The sequence below is a fragment of the Genypterus blacodes genome, unplaced genomic scaffold (assembly GCF_046128005.1).
Source record: "Genypterus blacodes isolate CSIRO-AG114 ecotype Tasmania unplaced genomic scaffold, CSIRO-AGI_Gbla_v1 ptg000039l_1, whole genome shotgun sequence".
NCBI classification, from domain to species: domain Eukaryota; kingdom Metazoa; phylum Chordata; class Actinopteri; order Ophidiiformes; family Ophidiidae; genus Genypterus; species Genypterus blacodes.
In genome coordinates this window covers 8076193-8098308 of record NW_027466852.1, presented here as the reverse complement: position 1 = coordinate 8098308, position 22116 = coordinate 8076193, and the positions used below count along the sequence as shown (strand labels likewise).

Here is a 22116-nt window from a genome sequence, read left to right as displayed (position 1 = left end):
AGGAGCCACACAGAGGCTCTTTATAGGTGAGACAGACCCAGTTCAAGTCACTGTGTACACATGACTACACTCAAGTTCATGTATATCACAATTTACAAGATGCCTTCATCAGAAACACACATTTCTGGATAATGAAGTCTTACCTAATGAAACTGATAATCATCACATAGAACATACAAAGGGACCACTTACATCTCTGGCGCTCACTTTCATCCTCATCATCATCATCATCATCATCATCATCGTCACACAGTGGCTCGTGTACTTCACTCCTCATGTGCATTCAATCATCTCATATTATGCCCATGTGCAATACTTATTTTCTGAATGTATGCTTTCATATAAGATTAGATAAGATACAACTTTATTTTCCTGAGGGACATTGGGTGTTGACAGAGGGAGTGAAACATGAGGGAGGAGGACCAGGTGAGGCCTGCTGCTCAGAGGGCCAAAATGCTTACGGCACCGGGTATTCCCAGGCGGTCTCCCATCCAAGTACTAACCTGGCCCGACGCTGCTTAGCTTCCGAGATCAGACGAGATCAGGCGTGTTCAGAGTGGTATGGCCGTAAACGAGGAGAGCAGCCACACAGAGGCTCTTTATAGGTGAGACAGACCCAGTTCAACTCACCGTGTACGCATGACTACACTCAAGTTCATGTATATCACAATTTACATGATGCCTTCATCAGAAGAACACTAACATTTCAGATAAAATAAGATACAGCTTTGTTCTCCCGAGGGAAATTGCGTGTTCACAGAGGGAGTGAAACATGAGGGAGGAGGACCAGGTGAGGCCTGCTGCTCAGAGGGCCAAAATGCTTACTGCACCGGGTATTCCCAGGCGGTCTCCCATCCAAGTACTAACCTGGCCCGACGCTGCTTAGCTTCTGAGATCAGAAGAGATCGGGCGTGTTCAGAGTGGTATGGCCGTAAACGAGGAGAGCAGCCACACAGAGGCTCTTTATAGGTGAGACAGACCCAGTTCAAGTCACTGTTTACGCATGACTACACTCAAGTTCATGTATATCACAATTTACATGATGCCTTCATGAGAAGAACACTAACATTTCAGATAAGATAAGATACAACTTTATCCTCCCGAGGGAAATTGCGTGTTCACAGAGGGAGTGAAACATGAGGGAGGAGGACCAGGTGAGGCCTGCTGCTCAGAGGGCCAAAATGCTTACTGCACCGGGTATTCCCAGGCGGTCTCCCATCCAAGTACTAACCTGGCCCGACGCTGCTTAGCTTCCGAGATCAGACGAGATCAGGCGCGTTCAGAGTGGTATGGCCGTAAACGAGGAGAGCAGCCACACAGAGGCTCTTTATAGGTGAGACAGACCCAGTTCAAGTCACTGTGTACACATGACTACGCTCAAGTTCATGTATATCACAACTTACATGATGCCTTCATCAGAAACACACATTTCTGGATAATGAAGTCTTACCTAATGAAACTGATAATCATCACATAGAACATACAGAGGGACCACTTACATCTCTGGCGCTCACTTTCATCCTCATCATCATCATTGTCACACAGTGGCTCGTGTACTTCACTCCTCATGTGCATTCAATCATCTCATATTATGCCCATGTGCAATACTCATTTTCTGAATGTATGCTTTCATATAAGATACAACTTTATTTTCCTGAGGGACATTAGGTGTTAACAGAGGGAGTGAAACATGAGAGAGGAGGACCAGGTGAGGCCTGCTGCTCAGAGGGCCAAAATGCTTACGGCACCGGGTATTCCCAGGCGGTCTCCCATCCAAGTACTAACCTGGCCCGACGCTGCTTAGCTTCCGAGATCAGACGAGATCGGGCGTGTTCAGAGTGGTATGGCCGTAAACGAGGAGAGCAGCCACACAGAGGCTCTTTATAGGTGAGACAGACCCAGTTCAAGTCACTGTGTACACATGACTACACTCAAGTTCATGTATATCACAATTCACATGATGCCTTCATCAGAAACACACATTTCTGGATAATGAAGTCTTACCTAATGAAACTGATAATCATCACATAGAACATACAGAGGGACCACTTACATCTCTGGCGCTCACTTTCATCCTCATCATCATCATTTTCACACAGTGGCTCGTGTACTTCACTTCTCATGTGCATTCAATCATCTCATATTATGCCCATGTGCAATACTCATTTTCTGAATGTATGCTTTCATATAAGATACAACTTCATTTTCCTGAGGGACATTGGGTGTTAACAGAGGGAGTGAAACATGAGAGAGGAGGACCAGGTGAGGCCTGCTGCTCAGAGGGCCAAAATGCTTACGGCACCGGGTATTCCCAGGCGGTCTCCCATCCAAGTACTAACCTGGCCCGATGCTGCTTAGCTTCCGAGATCAGGCCTGTTCAGAGTGGTATGGCCGTAAACGAGGAGAGGAGCCACACAGAGGCTCTTTATAGGTGAGACAGACCCAGTCCAAGTCACCGTGTACGCATGACTACACTCAAGTTCATGTATATCACAATTTACATGATGCCTTCATCAGAAGAACACTAACATTTCAGATAAGATAACGTACAACTTTATTCTCCCGAGGGAAATTGCGTGTTCACAGAGGGAGTGAAACATGAGGGAGGAGGACCAGTTGAGGCCTGCTGCTCAGAGGGCCAAAATGCTTACTGCACCGGGTATTCCCAGGCGGTCTCCCATCCAAGTACTAACCTGGCCCGACGCTGCTTAGCTTCCGAGATCAGACGAGATCCGGCATGTTCAGAGTGGTATGGCCGTAAACGAGGAGAGCAGCCACACAGAGGCTCCTTTTAGGTGAGACAGACCCAGTTCAAGTCACTGTGTACACATGACTACACTCAAGTTCATGTATATCACAATTTACATGATGCCTTCATCAGAAACACACATTTCTGGATAATGAAGTCTTACCTAATGAAACTGATAATCATCACATAGAACATACAGAGGGACCACTTACATCTCTGGGGCTCACTTTCATCCTCATCATCATCATCATCATCATCATCATCGTCACACAGTGGCTCGTGTACTTCACTCCTCATGTGCATTCAATTATCTCATATTATGCCCATGTGCAATACTCATTTTCTGAATGTATGCTTTCATATAAGATAAGATAAGATACAACTTTATTTTCCTGAGGGACATTGGGTGTTGACAGAGGGAGTGAAACATGAGGGAGGAGGACCAGGTGAGGCCTGCTGCTCAGAGGGCCAAAATGCTTACGGCACCGGGTATTCCCAGGCGGTCTCCCATCCAAGTACTAACCTGGCCCGACGCTGCTTAGCTTCCGAGATCAGACGAGATCAGGCGTGTTCAGAGTGGTCTGGCCGTAAACGAGGAGAGGAGCCACACAGAGGCTCTTTATAGGTGAGACAGACCCAGTTCAAGTCACCGTGTACGCATGACTACACTCAAGTTCATGTATATCACAATTTACATGATGCCTTTATCAGAAACACACATTTCTGGATAATGAAGTCTTACCTAATGAAACTGATAATCATCACATAGAACATACAGAGGGACCACTTACATCTCTGACGCTCACTTTCATCCTCATCATCATCATTGTCACACAGTGGCTCGTGTACTTCACTCCTCATGTGCATTCAATCATCTCATATTATGCCCATGTGCAATACTCATTTTCTGAATGTATGATTTCATATAAGATAAGATAAGATACAACTTTATTCTCCTGAGGGACATTGGGTGTTGACAGAGGGAGTGAAACATGAGGGAGGAGGACCACGTGAGGCCTGCTGCTCAGAGGGCCAAAATGCTTACTGCACCGGGTATTCCCAGGCGGTCTCCAATCCAAGTACTAACCTGGCCCGACGCTGCTTAGCTTCCGAGATCAGACGAGATCAGGCGTGTTCAGAGTGGTATGGCCGTAAACGAGGAGAGCAGCCACACAGAGGCTCTTTATAGGTGAGACAGACCCAGTTCAAGTCACTTTGTACACATGACTACACTCAAGTTCATGTATATCACAATTTACATGTTGCCTTCATCAGAAGAACACTAACATTTCAGATAAGATAAGGTACAACTTTATTCTCCCGAGGGAAATTGCGTGTTCACAGAGGGAGTGAAACATGAGGGAGGAGGACCAGGTGGGGCCTGCTGCTCAGACGGCCAAAATGCTTACGGCACCGGGTATTCCCAGGCGGTCTCCCATCCAAGTACTAACCTGGCCCGACGCTGATTAGCTTCCGAGATCAGACGAGATCGGGCATGTTCAGAGTGGTATGGCCGTAAACGAGGAGAGCAGCCACACAGAGGCTCTTTATAGTTGAGACAGACCCAGTTCAAGTCACCGTGTACACATGACTACACTCAAGTTCATGTATATCACAATTTACATGATGCCTTTATCAGAAACACACATTTCTGGATAATGAAGTCTTACCTAATGAAACTGATAATCATCACATAGAACATACAGAGGGACCACTTACATCTCTGGCGCTCACTTTCATCCTCATCATCATGATCATCATCATCATCATCGTCACACAGTGGCTCGTGTACTTCACTCCTCATGTGCATTCAATCATCTCATATTATGCCCATGTGCAATACTCATTTTCTGAATGTATGCTTTCATATAAGATAAGATAAGATACAACTTTATTATGCTGAGGGACATTGGGTGTTGACAGAGGGAGTGAAACATGAGGGAGGAGGACCAGGTGAGGCCTGCTGCTCAGAGGGCCGAAATGCTTACGGCACCGGGTATTCCCAGGCGGTCTCCCATCCAAGTACTAACCTGGCCCGACGCTGATTAGCTTCCGAGATCAGACGAGATCGGGCATGTTCAGAGTGGTATGGCCGTAAACGAGGAGAGCAGCCACACAGAGGCTCTTTATAGGTGAGACAGACCCAGTTCAAGTCACCGTGTACACATGACTACACTCAAGTTCATGTATATCACAATTTACATGATGCCTTTATCAGAAACACACATTTCTGGATGATGAAGTCTTACCTAATGAAACTGATAATCATCACATAGAACATACAGAGGGACCACTTACATCTCTGGCGCTCACTTTCATCCTCATCATCATGATCATCATCATCATCATCGTCACACAGTGGCTCGTGTACTTCACTCCTCATGTGCATTCAATCATCTCATATTATGCCCATGTGCAATACTCATTTTCTGAATGTATGCTTTCATATAAGATAAGATAAGATACAACTTTATTATGCTGAGGGACATTGGGTGTTGACAGAGGGAGTGAAACATGAGGGAGGAGGACCAGGTGAGGCCTGCTGCTCAGAGGGCCAAAATGCTTACGGCACCGGTTATTCCCAGGCGGTCTCCCATCCAAGTACTAACCTGGCCCGACGCTGCTTAGCTTCCGAATTCAGACGAGATCGGGCGTGTTCAGAGTGGTATGGCCGTAAACGAGGAGAGCAGCCACACAGAGGCTCTTTATAGGTGAGACAGACCCAGTTCAAGTCACCGTGTACACATGACTACACTCAAGTTCATGTATATCACAATTTACATGATGCCTTTATCAGAAACACACATTTCTGGATAATGAAGTCTTACCTAATGAAACTGATAATCATCACATAGAACATACAGAGGGACCACTTACATCTCTGACGCTCACTTTCATCATCATCATCATCATTGTCACACAGTGGCTCGTGTACTTCACTCCTCATGTGCATTCAATCATCTCATATTATGCCCATGTGCAATACTCATTTTCTGAATGTATGATTTCATATAAGATAAGATAAGATACAACTTTATTCTCCTGAGGGACATTGGGTGTTGACAGAGGGAGTGAAACATGAGGGAGGAGGACCACGTGAGGCCTGCTGCTCAGAGGGCCAAAATGCTTACTGCACCGGGTATTCCCAGGCGGTCTCCAATCCAAGTACTAACCTGGCCCGACGCTGCTTAGCTTCCGAGATCAGACGAGATCAGGCGTGTTCAGAGTGGTATGGCCGTAAACGAGGAGAGCAGCCACACAGAGGCTCTTTATAGGTGAGACAGACCCAGTTCAAGTCACTTTGTACACATGACTACACTCAAGTTCATGTATATCACAATTTACATGTTGCCTTCATCAGAAGAACACTAACATTTCAGATAAGATAAGATACAACTTTATTCTCCCGAGGGAAATTGCGTGTTGACAGAGGGAGTGAAACATGAGGGAGGAGGACCAGGTGAGGCCTGCTGCTCAGAGGGCCAAAATGCTTACGGCACCGGGTATTCCCAGGCGGTCTCCCATCCAAGTACTAACCTGGCCCGACGCTGATTAGCTTCCGAGATCAGACGAGATCCAGCGTGTTCAGAGTGGTATGGCCTTAAACGAGGAAAGCAGCCACTCAGAGGCTCTTTATAGGTGAGACAGACCCAGTTCAAGTCACCATGTACACATGACTACACTCAAGTTCATGTATATCACAATTTACATGATGCCTTCATCAGAAGAACACTAACATTTCAGATAAGATAAGATACAACTTTGTTCTCCCGAGGGAAATTGCGTGTTGACAGAGGGAGTGAAACATGAGGGAGGAGGACCAGGTGAGGCCTGCTGCTCAGAGGGCCAAAATGCTTACTGCACCGGGTATTCCCAGGCGGTCTCCCATCCAAGTACTAACCTGGCCCGACACTGCTTAGCGTCCGAGATCAGACGAGATCCAGCGTGTTCAGAGTGGTATGGCCGTAAACGAGAAGAGCAGCCACACAAAGGCTCTTTATAGGTGAGACAGACCCAGTTCAAGTCACTGTTTACGCATGACTACACTCAAGTTCATGTATATCACAATTTACATGATGCCTTCATGAGAAGAACACTAACATTTCAGATTAGATAAGATACAACTTTATTCTCCCGAGGGAAATTGCGTGTTCACAGAGGGAGTGAAACATGAGGGAGGAGGACAAGGTGAGGCCTGCTGCTCAGAGGGCCAAAATGCTTACTGCACCGGGTATTCCCAGGCGGTCTCCCATCCAAGTACTAACCTGGCCCGACGCTGCTTAGCTTCCGAGATCAGACGAGATTGGGCGTGTTCAGAGTGGTATGGCCGTAAACGAGGAGAGCAGCCACACAGAGGCTCTTTATAGTTGAGACAGACCCAGTTCAAGTCACCGTGTACACATGACTACACTCAAGTTCATGTATATCACAATTTACATGATGCCTTTATCAGAAACACACATTTCTGGATAATGAAGTCTTACCTAATGAAACTGATAATCATCACATAGAACATACAGAGGGACCACTTACATCTCTGGCGCTCACTTTCATCCTCATCATCATGATCATCATCATCATCATCGTCACACAGTGGCTCGTGTACTTCACTCCTCATGTGCATTCAATCATCTCATATTATGCCCATGTGCAATACTCATTTTCTGAATGTATGCTTTCATATAAGATAAGATAAGATACAACTTTATTATGCTGAGGGACATTGGGTGTTTTACAGAGGGAGTGAAACATGAGGGAGGAGGACCAGGTGAGGCCTGCTGCTCAGAGGGCCGAAATGCTTACGGCACCGGGTATTCCCAGGCGGTCTCCCATCCAAGTACTAACCTGGCCCGACGCTGATTAGCTTCCGAGATTAGACGAGATCGGGCATGTTCAGAGTGGTATGGCCGTAAACGAGGAGAGCAGCCACACAGAGGCTCTTTATAGGTGAGACAGACCCAGTTCAAGTCACCGTGTACACATGACTACACTCAAGTTCATGTATATCACAATTTACATGATGCCTTTATCAGAAACACACATTTCTGGATGATGAAGTCTTACCTAATGAAACTGATAATCATCACATAGAACATACAGAGGGACCACTTACATCTCTGGCGCTCACTTTCATCCTCATCATCATGATCATCATCATCATCATCGTCACACAGTGGCTCGTGTACTTCACTCCTCATGTGCATTCAATCATCTCATATTATGCCCATGTGCAATACTCATTTTCTGAATGTATGCTTTCATATAAGATAAGATAAGATACAACTTTATTATGCTGAGGGACATTGGGTGTTGACAGAGGGAGTGAAACATGAGGGAGGAGGACCAGGTGAGGCCTGCTGCTCAGAGGGCCAAAATGCTTACTGCACCGGGTATTCCCAGGCGGTCTCCAATCCAAGTACTAACCTGGCCCGACGCTGCTTAGCTTCCGAGATCAGACGAGATCAGGCGTGTTCAGAGTGGTATGGCCGTAAACGAGGAGAGCAGCCACACAGAGGCTCTTTATAGGTGAGACAGACCCAGTTCAAGTCACTTTGTACACATGACTACACTCAAGTTCATGTATATCACAATTTACATGTTGCCTTCATCAGAAGAACACTAACATTTCAGATAAGATAAGATACAACTTTATTCTCCCGAGGGAAATTGCGTGTTGACAGAGGGAGTGAAACATGAGGGAGGAGGACCAGGTGAGGCCTGCTGCTCAGAGGGCCAAAATGCTTACGGCACCGGGTATTCCCAGGCGGTCTCCCATCCAAGTACTAACCTGGCCCGACGCTGATTAGCTTCCGAGATCAGACGAGATCGGGCGTGTTCAGAGTGGTATGGCCTTAAACGAGGAAAGCAGCCACTCAGAGGCTCTTAATAGGTGAGACAGACCCAGTTCAAGTCACCATGTACACATGACTACACTCAAGTTCATGTATATCACAATTTACATGATGCCTTCATCAGAAGAACACTAACATTTCAGATAAGATAAGATACAACTTTGTTCTCCCGAGGGAAATTGCGTGTTGACAGAGGGAGTGAAACATGAGGGAGGAGGACCAGGTGAGGCCTGCTGCTCAGAGGGCCAAAATGCTTACTGCACCGGGTATTCCCAGGCGGTCTCCCATCCAAGTACTAACCTGGCCCGACACTGCTTAGCGTCCGAGATCAGACGAGATCCAGCGTGTTCAGAGTGGTATGGCCGTAAACGAGAAGAGCAGCCACACAAAGGCTCTTTATAGGTGAGACAGACCCAGTTCAAGTCACTGTTTACGCATGACTACACTCAAGTTCATGTATATCACAATTTACATGATGCCTTCATGAGAAGAACACTAACATTTCAGATTAGATAAGATACAACTTTATTCTCCCGAGGGAAATTGCGTGTTCACAGAGGGAGTGAAACATGAGGGAGGAGGACAAGGTGAGGCCTGCTGCTCAGAGGGCCAAAATGCTTACTGCACCGGGTATTCCCAGGCGGTCTCCCATCCAAGTACTAACCTGGCCCGACGCTGCTTAGCTTCCGAGATCAGACGAGATTGGGCGTGTTCAGAGTGGTATGGCCGTAAACGAGGAGAGCAGCCACACAGAGGCTCTTTATAGTTGAGACAGACCCAGTTCAAGTCACCGTGTACACATGACTACACTCAAGTTCATGTATATCACAATTTACATGATGCCTTTATCAGAAACACACATTTCTGGATAATGAAGTCTTCCCTAATGAAACTGATAATCATCACATAGAACATACAGAGGGACCACTTACATCTCTGGCGCTCACTTTCATCCTCATCATCATGATCATCATCATCATCATCGTCACACAGTGGCTCGTGTACTTCACTCCTCATGTGCATTCAATCATCTCATATTATGCCCATGTGCAATACTCATTTTCTGAATGTATGCTTTCATATAAGATAAGATAAGATACAACTTTATTATGCTGAGGGACATTGGGTGTTTTACAGAGGGAGTGAAACATGAGGGAGGAGGACCAGGTGAGGCCTGCTGCTCAGAGGGCCGAAATGCTTACGGCACCGGGTATTCCCAGGCGGTCTCCCATCCAAGTACTAACCTGGCCCGACGCTGATTAGCTTCCGAGATCAGACGAGATCGGGCATGTTCAGAGTGGTATGGCCGTAAACGAGGAGAGCAGCCACACAGAGGCTCTTTATAGGTGAGACAGACCCAGTTCAAGTCACCGTGTACACATGACTACACTCAAGTTCATGTATATCACAATTTACATGATGCCTTTATCAGAAACACACATTTCTGGATGATGAAGTCTTACCTAATGAAACTGATAATCATCACATAGAACATACAGAGGGACCACTTACATCTCTGGCGCTCACTTTCATCCTCATCATCATGATCATCATCATCATCATCGTCACACAGTGGCTCGTGTACTTCACTCCTCATGTGCATTCAATCATCTCATATTATGCCCATGTGCAATACTCATTTTCTGAATGTATGCTTTCATATAAGATAAGATAAGATACAACTTTATTATGCTGAGGGACATTGGGTGTTGACAGAGGGAGTGAAACATGAGGGAGGAGGACCAGGTGAGGCCTGCTGCTCAGAGGGCCAAAATGCTTACGGCACCGGTTATTCCCAGGCGGTCTCCCATCCAAGTACTAACCTGGCCCGACGCTGCTTAGCTTCCGAGATCAGACGAGATCGGGCGTGTTCAGAGTGGTATGGCCGTAAACGAGGAGAGCAGCCACACAGAGGCTCTTTATAGGTGAGACAGACCCAGTTCAAGTCACCGTGTACACATGACTACACTCAAGTTCATGTATATCACAATTTACATGATGCCTTTATCAGAAACACACATTTCTGGATAATGAAGTCTTACCTAATGAAACTGATAATCATCACATAGAACATACAGAGGGACCACTTACATCTCTGACGCTCACTTTCATCATCATCATCATCATTGTCACACAGTGGCTCGTGTACTTCACTCCTCATGTGCATTCAATCATCTCATATTATGCCCATGTGCAATTCTCATTTTCTGAATGTATGATTTCATATAAGATAAGATAAGATACAACTTTATTCTCCTGAGGGACATTGGGTGTTGACAGAGGGAGTGAAACATGAGGGAGGAGGACCACGTGAGGCCTGCTGCTCAGAGGGCCAAAATGCTTACTGCACCGGGTATTCCCAGGCGGTCTCCAATCCAAGTACTAACCTGGCCCGACGCTGCTTAGCTTCCGAGATCAGACGAGATCAGGCGTGTTCAGAGTGGTATGGCCGTAAACGAGGAGAGCAGCCACACAGAGGCTCTTTATAGGTGAGACAGACCCAGTTCAAGTCACTTTGTACACATGACTACACTCAAGTTCATGTATATCACAATTTACATGTTGCCTTCATCAGAAGAACACTAACATTTCAGATAAGATAAGATACAACTTTATTCTCCCGAGGGAAATTGCGTGTTGACAGAGGGAGTGAAACATGAGGGAGGAGGACCAGGTGAGGCCTGCTGCTCAGAGGGCCAAAATGCTTACGGCACCGGGTATTCCCAGGCGGTCTCCCATCCAAGTACTAACCTGGCCCGACGCTGATTAGCTTCCGAGATCAGACGAGATCGGGCGTGTTCAGAGTGGTATGGCCTTAAACGAGGAAAGCAGCCACTCAGAGGCTCTTTATAGGTGAGACAGACCCAGTTCAAGTCACCATGTACACATGACTACACTCAAGTTCATGTATATCACAATTTACATGATGCCTTCATCAGAAGAACACTAACATTTCAGATAAGATAAGATACAACTTTGTTCTCCCGAGGGAAATTGCGTGTTGACAGAGGGAGTGAAACATGAGGGAGGAGGACCAGCTGAGGCCTGCTGCTCAGAGGGCCAAAATGCTTACTGCACCGGGTATTCCCAGGCGGTCTCCCATCCAAGTACTAACCTGGCCCGACACTGCTTAGCGTCCGAGATCAGACGAGATCCAGCGTGTTCAGAGTGGTATGGCCGTAAACGAGAAGAGCAGCCACACAAAGGCTCTTTATAGGTGAGACAGACCCAGTTCAAGTCACTGTTTACGCATGACTACACTCAAGTTCATGTATATCACAATTTACATGATGCCTTCATGAGAAGAACACTAACATTTCAGATTAGATAAGATACAACTTTATTCTCCCGAGGGAAATTGCGTGTTCACAGAGGGAGTGAAACATGAGGGAGGAGGACAAGGTGAGGCCTGCTGCTCAGAGGGCCAAAAAGCTTACTGCACCGGGTATTCCCAGGCAGTCTCCCATCCAAGTACTAACCTGGCCCGACGCTGCTTAGCTTCCGAGATCAGACGAGATTGGGCGTGTTCAGAGTGGTATGGCCGTAAACGAGGAGAGCAGCCACACAGAGGCTCTTTATAGTTGAGACAGACCCAGTTCAAGTCACCGTGTACACATGACTACACTCAAGTTCATGTATATCACAATTTACATGATGCCTTTATCAGAAACACACATTTCTGGATAATGAAGTCTTACCTAATGAAACTGATAATCATCACATAGAACATACAGAGGGACCACTTACATCTCTGGCGCTCACTTTCATCCTCATCATCATGATCATCATCATCATCATCGTCACACAGTGGCTCGTGTACTTCACTCCTCATGTGCATTCAATCATCTCATATTATGCCCATGTGCAATACTCATTTTCTGAATGTATGCTTTCATATAAGATAAGATAAGATACAACTTTATTATGCTGAGGGACATTGGGTGTTGACAGAGGGAGTGAAACATGAGGGAGGAGGACCAGGTGAGGCCTGCTGCTCAGAGGGCCGAAATGCTTACGGCACCGGGTATTCCCAGGCGGTCTCCCATCCAAGTACTAACCTGGCCCGACGCTGATTAGCTTCCGAGATCAGACGAGATCGGGCATGTTCAGAGTGGTATGGCCGTAAACGAGGAGAGCAGCCACACAGAGGCTCTTTATAGGTGAGACAGACCCAGTTCAAGTCACCGTGTACACATGACTACACTCAAGTTCATGTATATCACAATTTACATGATGCCTTTATCAGAAACACACATTTCTGGATGATGAAGTCTTACCTAATGAAACTGATAATCATCACATAGAACATACAGAGGGACCACTTACATCTCTGGCGCTCACTTTCATCCTCATCATCATGATCATCATCATCATCATCGTCACACAGTGGCTCGTGTACTTCACTCCTCATGTGCATTCAATCATCTCATATTATGCCCATGTGCAATACTCATTTTCTGAATGTATGCTTTCATATAAGATAAGATAAGATACAACTTTATTATGCTGAGGGACATTGGGTGTTGACAGAGGGAGTGAAACATGAGGGAGGAGGACCAGGTGAGGCCTGCTGCTCAGAGGGCCAAAATGCTTACGGCACCGGTTATTCCCAGGCGGTCTCCCATCCAAGTACTAACCTGGCCCGACGCTGCTTAGCTTCCGAGATCAGACGAGATCGGGCGTGTTCAGAGTGGTATGGCCGTAAACGAGGAGAGCAGCCACACAGAGGCTCTTTATAGGTGAGACAGACCCAGTTCAAGTCACCGTGTACACATGACTACACTCAAGTTCATGTATATCACAATTTACATGATGCCTTTATCAGAAACACACATTTCTGGATAATGAAGTCTTACCTAATGAAACTGATAATCATCACATAGAACATACAGAGGGACCACTTACATCTCTGACGCTCACTTTCATCCTCATCATCATCATTGTCACACAGTGGCTCGTGTACTTCACTCCTCATGTGCATTCAATCATCTCATATTATGCCCATGTGCAATACTCATTTTCTGAATGTATGATTTCATATAAGATAAGATAAGATACAACTTTATTCTCCTGAGGGACATTGGGTGTTGACAGAGGGAGTGAAACATGAGGGAGGAGGACCACGTGAGGCCTGCTGCTCAGAGGGCCAAAATGCTTACTGCACCGGGTATTCCCAGGCGGTCTCCAATCCAAGTACTAACCTGGCCCGACGCTGCTTAGCTTCCGAGATCAGACGAGATCAGGCGTGTTCAGAGTGGTATGGCCGTAAACGAGGAGAGCAGCCACACAGAGGCTCTTTATAGGTGAGACAGACCCAGTTCAAGTCACTTTGTACACATGACTACACTCAAGTTCATGTATATCACAATTTACATGTTGCCTTCATCAGAAGAACACTAACATTTCAGATAAGATAAGATACAACTTTATTCTCCCGAGGGAAATTGCGTGTTGACAGAGGGAGTGAAACATGAGGGAGGAGGACCAGGTGAGGCCTGCTGCTCAGAGGGCCAAAATGCTTACGGCACCGGGTATTCCCAGGCGGTCTCCCATCCAAGTACTAACCTGGCCCGACGCTGATTAGCTTCCGAGATCAGACGAGATCGGGCGTGTTCAGAGTGGTATGGCCTTAAACGAGGAAAGCAGCCACTCAGAGGCTCTTTATAGGTGAGACAGACCCAGTTCAAGTCACCATGTACACATGACTACACTCAAGTTCATGTATATCACAATTTACATGATGCCTTCATCAGAAGAACACTAACATTTCAGATAAGATAAGATACAACTTTGTTCTCCCGAAGGAAATTGCGTGTTGACAGAGGGAGTGAAACATGAGGGAGGAGGACCAGGTGAGGCCTGCTGCTCAGAGGGCCAAAATGCTTACTGCACCGGGTATTCCCAGGCGGTCTCCCATCCAAGTACTAACCTGGCCCGACACTGCTTAGCGTCCGAGATCAGACGAGATCCAGCGTGTTCAGAGTGGTATGGCCGTAAACGAGAAGAGCAGCCACACAGAGGCTCTTTATAGGTGAGACAGACCCAGTTCAAGTCACTGTTTACGCATGACTACACTCAAGTTCATGTATATCACAATTTACATGATGCCTTCATGAGAAGAACACTAACATTTCAGATTAGATAAGATACAACTTTATTCTCCCGAGGGAAATTGCGTGTTCACAGAGGGAGTGAAACATGAGGGAGGAGGACAAGGTGAGGCCTGCTGCTCAGAGGGCCAAAATGCTTACTGCACCGGGTATTCCCAGGCGGTCTCCCATCCAAGTACTAACCTGGCCCGACGCTGCTTAGCTTCCGAGATCAGACGAGATTGGGCGGGTTCAGAGTGGTATGGCCGTAAACTAGGAGAGCAGCCACACAGAGGCTCTTTTTAGGTGAGACAGACCCAGTTCAAGTCACGGTGTACACATGACTACACTCAAGTTCATGTATATCACAATTTACATGATGCCTTCATCAGAAACACACATTTCTGGATAATGAAGTCTTACCTAATGAAACTGATAATCATCACATAGAACATACAGAGGGACCACTTACATCTCTGACGCTCACTTTCATCCTCATCATCATCATTGTCACATAGTGGCTCGTGTACTTCACTCCTCATGGGCATTCAATCATCTCATATTATGCCCATGTGCAATACTCATTTTCTGAATGTATGCTTTCATATAAGATAAGATAAGATACAACTTTATTTTCCTGAGGGACATTGGGTGTTAACAGAGGGAGTGAAACATGAGAGAGGAGGACCAGGTGAGGCCTGCTGGTCAGAGGGCCAAAATGCGTACGGCACCGGGTATTCCCAGGCGGTTTCCCATCGAAGTACTAACCTGGCCTGATGCTGCTAAGCTTCCGAGATCAGACGAGATCGGGCGTGTTCAGAGTGGTATGGCCGTAAACGAGGAAAGCAGCCACTCAGAGGCTCTTTATAGGTAAGACAGACCCAGTTCAAGTCACCGTGTACACATAACTACACTCAAGTTCATGTATATCACAATTTACATGATGCCTTCATCAGAAGAACACTAACATTTCAGATAAGATAAGATACAACTTTATTCTCCCGAGGGAAATTGCGTGTTGACAGAGGGAGTGAAACATGAGGGAGGAGGACCAGGTGAGGCCTGCTGCTCAGAGGGCCAAAATGCTTACGGCACCCGGTATTCCCAGGCGGTCTCCCATCCAAGTACTAACCTGGCCCGACGCTGATTAGCTTCCGAGATCAGACGAGATCGGGCGTGTTCAGAGTGGTATGGACGTAAACGAGGAGAGAAGCCACACAGAGGCTCTTTATAGGTGAGACAGACCCAGTTCAAGTCACCGTGTACACATGACTACACTCAAGTTCATGTATATCACAATTTACATGACGCCTTCATCAGAAACACACATTTCTGGATAATGAAGTCTTACCTAATGAAACTGATAATCATCACATAGAACATACAGAGGGACCACTTACATCTCTGGCGCTCACTTTTATCCTCATCATCATCATCATCATCATCATCATCGTCACACAGTGGCTCGTGTACTTCACTCCTCATGTGCTTTCAATCATCTCATATTATGCCCATGTGCAATACTCATTTTCTGAATGTATGCTTTCATATAAGATAAGATAAGGTACAACTTTATTCTCCTGAGGGACATTGGGTGTTGACAGAGGGAGTGAAACATGAGGGAGGAGGACCAGGTGAGGCCTGCTGCTCAGAGGGCCAAAATGCTTACGGCACCGGGTATTCCCAGGGGGTCTCCCATCCAAGTACTAACCTGGCCCGATGCTGCTTAGCTTCCGAGATCAGACGAGATCAGGCGTGTTCAGAGTGGTATGGCCGTAAACGAGGAGAGGAGCCACACAGAGGCTCTTTGTAGGTGAGACAGACCCAGTTCAAGTCACCGTGTACGCATGACTACACTCAAGTTCCTGTGTATCACAATTTACATGATGCCTTCATCAGAGGAACACTAACATTTCAGATAAGATAAGATACAACTTTATTCTCCCGAGGGAAATTGCGTGTTCACAGAGGGAGTGAAACATGAGGGAGGAGGACCAGGTGAGGCCTGCTGCTCAGAGGGCCAAAATGCTTACTGCACCGGGTATTCCCAGGCGGTCTCCCATCCAAGTACTAACCTGGCCCGAAGCTGATTAGCTTCCGAGATCAGACGAGATCGGGCATGTTCAGAGTGGTCTGGCCGTAAACGAGTAGAGGAGCCACACAGAGGCTCTTTATAGGTGAGACAGACCCAGTTCAAGTCACTTTGTACACATGACTACACTCAAGTTCATGTATATCACAATTTACATGATGCCTTTATCAGAAGAACACTAACATTTCAGATAAGATAAGATACAACTTTGTTCTCCCGAGGGAAATTGCGTGTTCACAGAGAGAGTGAAACATGAGGGAGGAGGACCAGGTGAGGCCTGCTGCTCAGAGGGCCAAAATGCTTACGGCACCGGGTATTCCCAGGCGGTCTCCCATCCAAGTACTAACCTGGCCCGACGCTGCTTAGCTTCCGAGATCAGACGAGATCGGGCGTGTTCAGAGTGGTATGGCCGTAAACGAGGAGAGCAGCCACACAGAGGCTCTTTATAGGTGAGACAGACCCAGTTCAAGTCACCGTGTACACATGACTACACTCAAGTTCATGTATATCACAATTTACATGATGACTTTATCAGAAACACACATTTCTGGATAATGAAGTCTTACCTAATGAAACTGATAATCATCACATAGAACATACAGAGGGACCACTTACATCTCTGACGCTCACTTTCATCCTCATCATCATCATTGTCACACAGTGGCTCGTGTACTTCACTCCTCATGTGCATTCAATCATCTCATATTATGCCCACGTGCAATACTCATTTTCTGAATGTATGATTTCATATAAGATAAGATAAGATACAACTTTATTCTCCTGAGGGACATTGGGTGTTGACAGAGGGAGTGAAACATGAGGGAGGAGGACCAGGTGAGGCCTGCTGCTCAGAGGGCCAAAATGCTTACTGCACCGGGTATTCCCAGGCGGTCTCCCATCCAAGTACTAACCTGGCCTGACGCTGCTTAGCTTCCGAGATCAGACGAGATCGGGCGTGTTCAGAGTGGTATGGCCGTAAACGAGGAAAGCAGCCACTCAGAGGCTCTTTATAGGTAAGACAGACCCAGTTCAAGTCACCGTGTACACATAACTACACTCAAGTTCATGTATATCACAATTTACATGATGCCTTCATCAGAAGAACACTAACATTTCAGATAAGATAAGATACAACTTTTTTCTCCCGAAGGAAATTGCGTGTTCACAGAGGGAGTGAAACATGAGGGAGGAGGACCAGGTGAGGCCTGCTGCTCAGACGGCCAAAATGCTTACGGCACCGGGTATTCCCAGGCGGTCTCCCATCCAAGTACTAACCTGGCCCGACGCTGCTTAGCTTCCGAGATCAGACGAGATCGGGCGTGTTCAGAGTGGTCTGGCCGTAAACGAGGAGAGGAGCCACACAGAGGCTCTTTATAGGTGAGACAGACCCAGTTCAAGTCACTGTTTACGCATGACTACACTCAAGTTCATGTATATCACAATTTACATGATGCCTTCATCAGAAGAACACTAACATTTCAGATAAGATAAGATACAACTTTATTCTCCCGAGGGAAATTGCGTGTTGACAGAGGGAGTGAAACATGAGGGAGGAGGACCAGGTGAGGCCTGCTGCTCAGAGGGCCAAAATGCTTACGGCACCGGGTATTCCCAGGCGGTCTCCCATTCAAGTACTAACCTGGCCCGACGCTGATTAGCTTCCGAGATCAGACGAGATCGGGCATGTTCAGAGTGGTATGGCCGTAAACGAGGAGAGCAGCCACACAGAGGCTCTTTATAGGTGAGACAGACCCAGTTCAAGTCACCGTGTACACATGACTACACTCAAGTTCATGTATATCACAATTTACATGATGCCTTTATCAGAAACACACATTTCTGGAAAATGAAGTCTTACCTATTGAAACTGATAATCATCACATAGAACATACAGAGGGACCACTTACATCTCTGTCGCTCACTTTCATCCTCATCATCATCATCATCATCATCATCATCGTCACACAGTGGCTCGTGTACCTCACTCCTCATGTGCATTCAATCATCTCATATTATGCCCATGTGCAATACTCATTTTCTGAATGTATGCTTTCATATAAGATAAGATAAGATACAACTTTATTCTCATGAGGGACATTGGGTGTTGACAGAGGGAGTGAAACATGAGGGAGGAGGACCAGGTAAGGCCTGCTGCTCAGAGGGCCAAAATGCTTACGGCACCGGTTATTCCCAGGCGGTCTCCCATCCAAGTACTAACCTGGCCCGACGCTGATTAGCTTCCAAGATCAGACGAGATCGGGCGTGTTCAGAGTGGTATGGCCGTAAACGAGGAGAGGAGCCACACAGAGGCTCTTTATAGGTGAGACAGACCCAGTTCAAGTCACCGTGTACACATGACTACACTCAAGTTCATGTATATCACAATTTACATGATGCCTTCATCAGAAGAACACTAACATTTCAGATAAGATAAGATACAACTTTGTTCTCCCGAGGGAAATTGCGTGTTTACAGAGGGAGTGAAACATGAGGGAGGAGGACCAGGTGAGGCCTGCTGCTCAGAGGGCCAAAATGCTTACGGCACCGGGTATTCCCAGGCGGTCTCCCATTCAAGTACTAACCTGGCCCGACGCTGATTAGCTTCCGAGATCAGACGAGATCGGGCATGTTCAGAGTGGTATGGCCGTAAACGAGGAGAGCAGCCACACAGAGGCTCTTTATAGGTGAGACAGACCCAGTTCAAGTCACCGTGTACACATGACTACACTCAAGTTCATGTATATCACAATTTACATGATGCCTTTATCAGAAACACACATTTCTGGAAAATGAAGTCTTACCTATTGAAACTGATAATCATCACATAGAACATACAGAGGGACCACTTACATCTCTGTCTCTCACTTTCATCCTCATCATCATCATCATCATCATCATCATCGTCACACAGTGGCTCGTGTACTTCACTCCTCATGTGCATTCAATCATCTCATATTATGCCCATGTGCAATACTCATTTTCTGAATGTATGCTTTCATGTAAGATAAGATAAGATACAACTTTATTCTCATGAGGGACATTGGGTGTTGACAGAGGGAGTGAAACATGAGGGAGGAGGACCAGGTAAGGCCTGCTGCTCAGAGGGCCAAAATGCTTACGGCACCGGTTATTCCCAGGCGGTCTCCCATCCAAGTACTAACCTGGCCCGACGCTGATTAGCTTCCGAGATCAGACGAGATCGGGCGTGTTCAGAGTGGTATGGCCGTAAACGAGGAGAGCAGCCACACAGAGGCTCTTTATAGGTGAGACAGACCCAGTTCAAGTCACCGTGTACACATGACTACACTCAAGTTCATGTATATCACAATTTACATGATGCCTTCATCAGAAGAACACTAACATTTCAGATAAGATAAGATACAACTTTGTTCTCCCGAGGGAAATTGCGTGTTCACAGAGGGAGTGAAACATGAGGGAGGAGGACCAGGTGAGGCCTGCTGCTCAGAGGGCCAAAATGCTTACTGCACCGGGTATTCCCAGGCCGTCTCCCATCCAAGTACTAATCTGGCCCGACGCTGCTTAGCTTCCGAGATCAGACGAGATCGGGCGTGTTCAGAGTGGTATGGCCGTAAACGAGGAGAGCAGCCACACAGAGGCTCTTTATAGGTGAGACAGACCCAGTTCAAGTCACCGTGTACACATGACTACACTCAAGTTCATGTATATCACAATTTACATGATGCCTTTATCAGAAACACACATTTCTGGATAATGAAGTCTTACCTAATGAAACTGATAATCATCACATAGAACATACAGAGGGACCACTTACATCTCTGACGCTCACTTTCATCCTCATCATCATCATTGTCACACAGTGGCTCGTGTACTTCACTCCTCATGTGCATTCAATCATCTCATATTATGCCCATGTGCAATACTCATTTTCTGAATGTATGATTTCATATAAGATAAGATAAGATACAACTTTATTCTCCCGAGGGAAATTGCGTGTTGACAGACGGAGTGAAACATGAGGGAGGAGGACCAGGTGAGGCCTGCTGCTCAGAGGGCCAAAATGCTTACGGCACCAGGTATTCCCAGGCGGTCTCCCATCCAAGTACTAACCTGGCCCGACGCTGATTAGCTTCCGAGATCACACGAGATCGGGCGTGTTCAGAGTGGTATGGACGTAAACGAGGAGAGAAGCCACACAGAGGCTCTTTATAGGTGAGACAGACCCAGTTCAAGTCACAGTGTACACATGACTACACTCAAGTTCATGTATATCACAATTTACATGATGCCTTCATCAGAAACACACATTTCTGGATAATGAAGTCTTACCTAATGAAACTGATAATCATCACATAGAACATACAGAGGGACCACTTACATCTCTGGCGCTCACTATTATCCTCATCATCATCATCATCATCATCATCATCGTCACACAGTGGCTCGTGTACTTCACTCCTCATGTGCATTCAATCATCTCATATTATGCCCATGTGCAATACTCATTTTCTGAATGTATGCTTTCATATAAGATAAGATAAGATACAACTTTATTCTCCTGAGGGACATTGGGTGTTGACAGAGGGAGTGAAACATGAGGGAGGAGGACCAGGTGAGGCCTGCTGCTCAGAGGGCCAAAATGCTTACGGCACCGGGTATTCCCAGGGGGTCTCCCATCCAAGTACTAACCTGGCCCGATGCTGCTTAGCTTCCGAGATCAGACAAGATCAGGCATGTTCAGAGTGGTATGGCCGTAAACGAGGAGAGGAGCCACACAGAGGCTCTTTATAGGTGAGACAGACCCAGTTCAAGTCACCGTGTACACATAACTACACTCAAGTTCATGTATATCACAATTTACATGATGCCTTCATCAGAAGAACACTAACATTTCAGATAAGATAAGATACAACTTTTTTCTCCCGAAGGAAATTGCGTGTTCACAGAGGGAGTGAAACATGAGGGAGGAGGACCAGGTGAGGCCTGCTGCTCAGACGGCCAAAATGCTTACGGCACCGGGTATTCCCAGGCGGTCTCCCATCCAAGTACTAACCTGGCCCGACGCTGCTTAGCTTCCGAGATCAGACGAGATCGGGCGTGTTCAGAGTGGTCTGGCCGTAAACGAGGAGAGGAGCCACACAGAGGCTCTTTATAGGTGAGACAGACCCAGTTCAAGTCACCGTGTACGCATGACTACACTCAAGTTCATGTATATCACAATTTACATGATGCCTTCATCAGAAGAACACTAACATTTCAGATAAGATAAGATACAACTTTATTCTCCCGAGGGAAATTGCGTGTTGACAGAGGGAGTGAAACATGAGGGAGGAGGACCAGGTGAGGCCTGCTGCT

General features: G+C 46.5%; 39 non-coding genes and 8 pseudogenes across 39 annotated transcripts; all 47 read right to left on the bottom strand.

Annotated features, from left to right (window-relative positions):
- Positions 1–454: 454 nt before the first annotated feature.
- On the bottom strand, positions 455–573 carry LOC142998817 (5S ribosomal RNA). Its single transcript, XR_012963108.1, has one exon. It is a non-coding gene; the product is annotated as a 5S ribosomal RNA (ribosomal RNA).
- A 245-nt stretch (positions 574–818) lies between these two features.
- On the bottom strand, positions 819–937 carry LOC142997794 (5S ribosomal RNA). Its single transcript, XR_012962502.1, has one exon. It is a non-coding gene; the product is annotated as a 5S ribosomal RNA (ribosomal RNA).
- A 245-nt stretch (positions 938–1182) lies between these two features.
- Positions 1183–1301, bottom strand: LOC142997379 (5S ribosomal RNA). Its single transcript, XR_012962107.1, has one exon. It is a non-coding gene; the product is annotated as a 5S ribosomal RNA (ribosomal RNA).
- Positions 1302–1736: 435 nt separating this feature from the next.
- LOC142998691 (5S ribosomal RNA) lies at positions 1737–1855 on the bottom strand. Its single transcript, XR_012962989.1, has one exon. It is a non-coding gene; the product is annotated as a 5S ribosomal RNA (ribosomal RNA).
- A 435-nt stretch (positions 1856–2290) lies between these two features.
- LOC142998373 (5S ribosomal RNA) lies at positions 2291–2399 on the bottom strand (annotated as a pseudogene).
- Positions 2400–2644: 245 nt separating this feature from the next.
- LOC142997883 (5S ribosomal RNA) lies at positions 2645–2763 on the bottom strand. Its single transcript, XR_012962589.1, has one exon. It is a non-coding gene; the product is annotated as a 5S ribosomal RNA (ribosomal RNA).
- A 460-nt stretch (positions 2764–3223) lies between these two features.
- Positions 3224–3342, bottom strand: LOC142997287 (5S ribosomal RNA). Its single transcript, XR_012962018.1, has one exon. It is a non-coding gene; the product is annotated as a 5S ribosomal RNA (ribosomal RNA).
- A 445-nt stretch (positions 3343–3787) lies between these two features.
- Positions 3788–3906, bottom strand: LOC142997985 (5S ribosomal RNA). The gene has a single exon (XR_012962687.1). It is a non-coding gene; the product is annotated as a 5S ribosomal RNA (ribosomal RNA).
- A 245-nt stretch (positions 3907–4151) lies between these two features.
- Positions 4152–4270, bottom strand: LOC142997239 (5S ribosomal RNA). The gene has a single exon (XR_012961973.1). It is a non-coding gene; the product is annotated as a 5S ribosomal RNA (ribosomal RNA).
- Positions 4271–4730: 460 nt separating this feature from the next.
- On the bottom strand, positions 4731–4849 carry LOC142997238 (5S ribosomal RNA). Its single transcript, XR_012961972.1, has one exon. It is a non-coding gene; the product is annotated as a 5S ribosomal RNA (ribosomal RNA).
- A 460-nt stretch (positions 4850–5309) lies between these two features.
- LOC142997214 (5S ribosomal RNA) lies at positions 5310–5428 on the bottom strand. The gene has a single exon (XR_012961948.1). It is a non-coding gene; the product is annotated as a 5S ribosomal RNA (ribosomal RNA).
- Positions 5429–5873: 445 nt separating this feature from the next.
- On the bottom strand, positions 5874–5992 carry LOC142997984 (5S ribosomal RNA). Its single transcript, XR_012962686.1, has one exon. It is a non-coding gene; the product is annotated as a 5S ribosomal RNA (ribosomal RNA).
- A 245-nt stretch (positions 5993–6237) lies between these two features.
- Positions 6238–6356, bottom strand: LOC142998107 (5S ribosomal RNA; annotated as a pseudogene).
- Positions 6357–6601: 245 nt separating this feature from the next.
- LOC142998013 (5S ribosomal RNA) lies at positions 6602–6720 on the bottom strand (annotated as a pseudogene).
- Positions 6721–6965: 245 nt separating this feature from the next.
- LOC142997728 (5S ribosomal RNA) lies at positions 6966–7084 on the bottom strand. The gene has a single exon (XR_012962440.1). It is a non-coding gene; the product is annotated as a 5S ribosomal RNA (ribosomal RNA).
- Positions 7085–7545: 461 nt separating this feature from the next.
- LOC142997755 (5S ribosomal RNA) lies at positions 7546–7664 on the bottom strand. The gene has a single exon (XR_012962466.1). It is a non-coding gene; the product is annotated as a 5S ribosomal RNA (ribosomal RNA).
- Positions 7665–8124: 460 nt separating this feature from the next.
- Positions 8125–8243, bottom strand: LOC142997982 (5S ribosomal RNA). The gene has a single exon (XR_012962684.1). It is a non-coding gene; the product is annotated as a 5S ribosomal RNA (ribosomal RNA).
- A 245-nt stretch (positions 8244–8488) lies between these two features.
- On the bottom strand, positions 8489–8607 carry LOC142997582 (5S ribosomal RNA). The gene has a single exon (XR_012962301.1). It is a non-coding gene; the product is annotated as a 5S ribosomal RNA (ribosomal RNA).
- Positions 8608–8852: 245 nt separating this feature from the next.
- LOC142998012 (5S ribosomal RNA) lies at positions 8853–8971 on the bottom strand (annotated as a pseudogene).
- A 245-nt stretch (positions 8972–9216) lies between these two features.
- On the bottom strand, positions 9217–9335 carry LOC142997727 (5S ribosomal RNA). The gene has a single exon (XR_012962439.1). It is a non-coding gene; the product is annotated as a 5S ribosomal RNA (ribosomal RNA).
- A 461-nt stretch (positions 9336–9796) lies between these two features.
- Positions 9797–9915, bottom strand: LOC142997237 (5S ribosomal RNA). Its single transcript, XR_012961971.1, has one exon. It is a non-coding gene; the product is annotated as a 5S ribosomal RNA (ribosomal RNA).
- Positions 9916–10375: 460 nt separating this feature from the next.
- Positions 10376–10494, bottom strand: LOC142998846 (5S ribosomal RNA). Its single transcript, XR_012963135.1, has one exon. It is a non-coding gene; the product is annotated as a 5S ribosomal RNA (ribosomal RNA).
- A 445-nt stretch (positions 10495–10939) lies between these two features.
- On the bottom strand, positions 10940–11058 carry LOC142997981 (5S ribosomal RNA). The gene has a single exon (XR_012962683.1). It is a non-coding gene; the product is annotated as a 5S ribosomal RNA (ribosomal RNA).
- A 245-nt stretch (positions 11059–11303) lies between these two features.
- On the bottom strand, positions 11304–11422 carry LOC142997581 (5S ribosomal RNA). The gene has a single exon (XR_012962300.1). It is a non-coding gene; the product is annotated as a 5S ribosomal RNA (ribosomal RNA).
- A 245-nt stretch (positions 11423–11667) lies between these two features.
- Positions 11668–11786, bottom strand: LOC142998011 (5S ribosomal RNA; annotated as a pseudogene).
- Positions 11787–12031: 245 nt separating this feature from the next.
- LOC142997919 (5S ribosomal RNA) lies at positions 12032–12150 on the bottom strand. The gene has a single exon (XR_012962622.1). It is a non-coding gene; the product is annotated as a 5S ribosomal RNA (ribosomal RNA).
- A 460-nt stretch (positions 12151–12610) lies between these two features.
- LOC142997236 (5S ribosomal RNA) lies at positions 12611–12729 on the bottom strand. Its single transcript, XR_012961970.1, has one exon. It is a non-coding gene; the product is annotated as a 5S ribosomal RNA (ribosomal RNA).
- Positions 12730–13189: 460 nt separating this feature from the next.
- LOC142998845 (5S ribosomal RNA) lies at positions 13190–13308 on the bottom strand. Its single transcript, XR_012963134.1, has one exon. It is a non-coding gene; the product is annotated as a 5S ribosomal RNA (ribosomal RNA).
- Positions 13309–13753: 445 nt separating this feature from the next.
- LOC142997980 (5S ribosomal RNA) lies at positions 13754–13872 on the bottom strand. Its single transcript, XR_012962682.1, has one exon. It is a non-coding gene; the product is annotated as a 5S ribosomal RNA (ribosomal RNA).
- A 245-nt stretch (positions 13873–14117) lies between these two features.
- Positions 14118–14236, bottom strand: LOC142997580 (5S ribosomal RNA). Its single transcript, XR_012962299.1, has one exon. It is a non-coding gene; the product is annotated as a 5S ribosomal RNA (ribosomal RNA).
- A 245-nt stretch (positions 14237–14481) lies between these two features.
- Positions 14482–14600, bottom strand: LOC142998010 (5S ribosomal RNA; annotated as a pseudogene).
- A 245-nt stretch (positions 14601–14845) lies between these two features.
- Positions 14846–14964, bottom strand: LOC142997895 (5S ribosomal RNA). Its single transcript, XR_012962600.1, has one exon. It is a non-coding gene; the product is annotated as a 5S ribosomal RNA (ribosomal RNA).
- A 445-nt stretch (positions 14965–15409) lies between these two features.
- On the bottom strand, positions 15410–15528 carry LOC142998257 (5S ribosomal RNA; annotated as a pseudogene).
- A 245-nt stretch (positions 15529–15773) lies between these two features.
- On the bottom strand, positions 15774–15892 carry LOC142997478 (5S ribosomal RNA). Its single transcript, XR_012962202.1, has one exon. It is a non-coding gene; the product is annotated as a 5S ribosomal RNA (ribosomal RNA).
- Positions 15893–16352: 460 nt separating this feature from the next.
- LOC142997374 (5S ribosomal RNA) lies at positions 16353–16471 on the bottom strand. Its single transcript, XR_012962102.1, has one exon. It is a non-coding gene; the product is annotated as a 5S ribosomal RNA (ribosomal RNA).
- Positions 16472–16716: 245 nt separating this feature from the next.
- LOC142998199 (5S ribosomal RNA) lies at positions 16717–16835 on the bottom strand (annotated as a pseudogene).
- Positions 16836–17080: 245 nt separating this feature from the next.
- On the bottom strand, positions 17081–17199 carry LOC142998690 (5S ribosomal RNA). Its single transcript, XR_012962988.1, has one exon. It is a non-coding gene; the product is annotated as a 5S ribosomal RNA (ribosomal RNA).
- A 445-nt stretch (positions 17200–17644) lies between these two features.
- On the bottom strand, positions 17645–17763 carry LOC142997651 (5S ribosomal RNA). The gene has a single exon (XR_012962367.1). It is a non-coding gene; the product is annotated as a 5S ribosomal RNA (ribosomal RNA).
- Positions 17764–18008: 245 nt separating this feature from the next.
- LOC142998960 (5S ribosomal RNA) lies at positions 18009–18127 on the bottom strand. Its single transcript, XR_012963244.1, has one exon. It is a non-coding gene; the product is annotated as a 5S ribosomal RNA (ribosomal RNA).
- Positions 18128–18372: 245 nt separating this feature from the next.
- LOC142997402 (5S ribosomal RNA) lies at positions 18373–18491 on the bottom strand. The gene has a single exon (XR_012962128.1). It is a non-coding gene; the product is annotated as a 5S ribosomal RNA (ribosomal RNA).
- A 460-nt stretch (positions 18492–18951) lies between these two features.
- LOC142997648 (5S ribosomal RNA) lies at positions 18952–19070 on the bottom strand. Its single transcript, XR_012962364.1, has one exon. It is a non-coding gene; the product is annotated as a 5S ribosomal RNA (ribosomal RNA).
- A 245-nt stretch (positions 19071–19315) lies between these two features.
- Positions 19316–19434, bottom strand: LOC142997401 (5S ribosomal RNA). The gene has a single exon (XR_012962127.1). It is a non-coding gene; the product is annotated as a 5S ribosomal RNA (ribosomal RNA).
- Positions 19435–19894: 460 nt separating this feature from the next.
- Positions 19895–20013, bottom strand: LOC142997309 (5S ribosomal RNA). Its single transcript, XR_012962040.1, has one exon. It is a non-coding gene; the product is annotated as a 5S ribosomal RNA (ribosomal RNA).
- A 245-nt stretch (positions 20014–20258) lies between these two features.
- On the bottom strand, positions 20259–20377 carry LOC142997863 (5S ribosomal RNA). Its single transcript, XR_012962570.1, has one exon. It is a non-coding gene; the product is annotated as a 5S ribosomal RNA (ribosomal RNA).
- Positions 20378–20822: 445 nt separating this feature from the next.
- Positions 20823–20941, bottom strand: LOC142997654 (5S ribosomal RNA). The gene has a single exon (XR_012962369.1). It is a non-coding gene; the product is annotated as a 5S ribosomal RNA (ribosomal RNA).
- A 460-nt stretch (positions 20942–21401) lies between these two features.
- On the bottom strand, positions 21402–21520 carry LOC142997932 (5S ribosomal RNA). Its single transcript, XR_012962634.1, has one exon. It is a non-coding gene; the product is annotated as a 5S ribosomal RNA (ribosomal RNA).
- A 245-nt stretch (positions 21521–21765) lies between these two features.
- Positions 21766–21884, bottom strand: LOC142998959 (5S ribosomal RNA). The gene has a single exon (XR_012963243.1). It is a non-coding gene; the product is annotated as a 5S ribosomal RNA (ribosomal RNA).
- Between the last annotated feature and the right edge of the window lie 232 nt (positions 21885–22116).